Here is a 3,210-nt window from a genome sequence, read left to right as displayed (position 1 = left end):
CGCCAAGTCGCCTTATCTGGTGGATCCTCCTTGACTTGGACTGGGGGATCTTCAATGCTACGCACTAAAAACCCTTCTTCGATCGAATGTTGCTTCAAATTGTCATTGCGTTCAACACTTGCAACTCGATCTGGCGGAACACGTACCGTAGGCTCAATTCGCACAACTTGCTCGATCGGTTCCACTTTTTCATCCTCGAAACCAAGACCAACATTGTAGAGTGCTCTTTCTATTGCATCGACTTCCTTCTGCCATTTGTCTATCTCATCTGAAAAGGATGCAACACAAGATACCGCCTCCAAGGGATCTTTTTCAAGAGCTTGGGGCTTGTTAGAATAGTTTACAACCACATTAACACTGAAACATTTCTCCTCAGTCATTGAGCTTTTAGGGGCATTAAAAACTCCATTATTCAGATTAAAAACAACTTTATCGTCCCCTACTGATAGTGTTAGCTTACCACTTCTTACATCTATGACTGCTCCTGCAGTGTTAAGGAATGGTCTACCCAAAATAATTGGGGTTTGCATATCCTCAGCCATATCAAGAACAACAAAATCTACAGGTATATAAAATTTACCTACTCTAACGGGGACATCCTCTAAAACACCTAAGGGGTATTTGAAAGAACGGTCGGCCATTTGTAGAGTTATATTGGTAGCTTTTAACTTACCCATATTCAACTTGGAACACACAGATAATGGCATGACGCTAACACTAGCACCCAAATCACATAATGCATTATCAATCAAGAGATTGTCAATATGACAAGGGATAGAAAAACTACCCGGATCTTTTAATTTAGGTGGAGACTTATTTTGAAGTACGGCACTACACTCTGCAGTGAAAGCTACTGTCTCTACCTCACTAATAGACCTTTTTCTCGTCAAAATTTCTTTCATAAATTTTGTATATGAGGGGATTTGTGTGATTAATTCAGTAAAGGGGACTGTTACCTTCAAATCTTTTACCACCTCCAGGAACTTCCCAAACTGCTTATCCTAGTTTGTCTTCAATTGACGATTGGGGAAAAGAAGTTTGATGATTGGCTTTTGACCATTCTTATTCTTGTCTGGAGTAGACACCTTCTCTGGAGTTGTACCCTGCAGTGTAGAATTAGATATGTTAGTATTATCCTTTAGCCCTGCAAGGCTATCAACTACATTGTCTGGTTTAATGGAATCTAGATTAGCATTATTTGATAAAACAGGTTCATCAACTCTGGGCATAGAGGGCCCTTCATAGTTTGAACCACTCCTTAGAGTAATTGCAAATGCTTGATCCGTAGGCCTAGTCGGCTGTGCCGGCAAGGCTCCCTGTTGGCGTGCTTGTAGAGTAGCGGAGAGTTGCGCAATTTGATTATCTACAATTTTATTATGCGCTAGAATTTGATCAATTGTCGCATCTCTGCTCTCCATGTGCTTTTGCATATTGACCAACATTGCTCTAATTTCCGCCAGAGAAGGGTCGGAAGATGAGGGGGGTTGTTGTCGTTGGTTCTTCTGGGTAGCATTGGGATGATAATATTTCTGCTGTTGTTGCTGTGGTGCCTGTGGTTCTTGTGGTGGTGGATTTTGAACATTAGTGCTCCGGTAGGAAAGGTATGGATGATTCCGATACCCGGGATTGTAGGTGTTGGAGTATGGGTTATTCTGCCTATAAGCTTGGAAGGCATTAACTTGCTCCACGGAACTCCTGCAATCCTGCTCCCAATGACGTACAATACCACAATTTTCACAGAAAGCCTCATTAGAATTATTTTTAATCGCAGAAACATTAGCTACATTAGCAGTGCTCAGATTATCTAATTTTTGACAAATAGAGGTCAGTTGAGCTTGCAAAAAGGATACAGAGTCGACACTATGTTTCCCTTTGTTAGCAAATCCTCTGGGATTCCCATATTGGGAATTGTGTATCGCCATATCTTCAATAACCTGACCTGCATCATCAACATTAAGATTCATAAATCTCCCACTAGCTGCAGAGTCTAAAATTATTCTAGAGGAATTTCCAATGCCGTTATAAAAGGCTTGGATTAACTGCCATTGTGCTAAATTATGGTGAGGGCATTCTCTTTGTAGGTCCTTGAACCTCTCCCAAGCCTCATATAAAGACTCATCGGCTTCTTGGGCAAAGTTCTAAATCGCACTGCGTAGTACTTCTGTTCTATCTTCAGGATAATACTTGTTATAGAAATTCAAAACAAGAGTTTCCCAGTCAGTTATACCAAGTGTAGTTCTATTTAAGCCATTAAACCACAATTTAGCTTTTCCAGTTAAAGAGAAGGGAAAGAGAATCTCCCTGATTTGGTCTTGAGTGACCCCGGCTTGCCTGATAGTGTTGCAATATTGACAATAGTCGACAATGTGAAGATTCGGGTCTTCACCCTTGGCTCCACTGAATTGCTTCCTCTCTATCATCGTTATAAATTGAGGTTTAATTTCAAATTGAACCCCATCAAGAGCCGGAGTAGGGGTGAGATGTGGAAAATCCGTAAGCTTTGGTTGTGCATAATCACTAAGCTTCTTTGGAGCCGTCATCTCTGATTTTGTGTCGGATGATGCCTCTAAATCGCTAGAATCAGTTGGAGGATCACGGTGATTATTGTTATTATCACCAGAATCCGCCAGGATTTGCTTGTAGAAGTTTTTCTGTCTATGGAAGGAACGTTCAATCTCAGGATCGAATGGGATGTAACCTGATCTGGAACACCTGGGCATAAACAAAAACTAGAAGCAAATATGAGATTTGTCTCAGAGAACTAACGCTCTCTAAGACGAAAAAAGGAAATAATCTAGACTACAAAAACAATCAGAAATAAAAATAAAACCGTTTCCCCGGCAACGACGCCAAATTTTGACAGGGTAAAGTCGTATCCCCTAATCAAAAGTAAATACCTAAGTCCTCTAACTAAAGTAGATAGGGAAGTAGGGTCGATCTCCACAGGGAAACAAGTCTTTTTACTCCTAATTAATTATTATAATCTAAATTATTTAAGTAACCAATATTTATAATTAAGTGAGAAACTAAACTGCTAAGGTGGAGAATAAGAAGAAAACAATATATAAAAGAATCTAGGGCATAGGTTCACCAATAAATAATACTCCAGGGTAAAACATAGTAATCAATCATTGACATTGCATAAATAACATGATTAACAGGCTCTCGCAATTTATTAATCAACATAGATCTAATAGGCTCTCGCAATTT

The 3,210-nt window shown here is 39.8% G+C and overlaps 1 non-coding gene across 1 annotated transcript; it reads left to right on the top strand.

Moving 5' to 3' along the window:
- The first annotated feature begins 2,052 nt into the window (after positions 1–2,052).
- On the top strand, positions 2,053–2,159 carry LOC145565119 (small nucleolar RNA R71). Its single transcript, XR_014094970.1, has one exon. It is a non-coding gene; the product is annotated as a small nucleolar RNA R71 (small nucleolar RNA).
- Positions 2,160–3,210: the final 1,051 nt, after the last annotated feature.

Source organism: Chenopodium album, chromosome 1 (genome assembly GCF_948465745.1).
Source record: "Chenopodium album chromosome 1, dcCheAlbu1.1, whole genome shotgun sequence".
In the NCBI taxonomy this organism is placed as follows: Eukaryota; Viridiplantae; Streptophyta; class Magnoliopsida; order Caryophyllales; family Amaranthaceae; genus Chenopodium; species Chenopodium album.
Note: the sequence above shows the minus strand (reverse complement) of the source record. Positions and strands in the feature narration are given on the sequence as shown.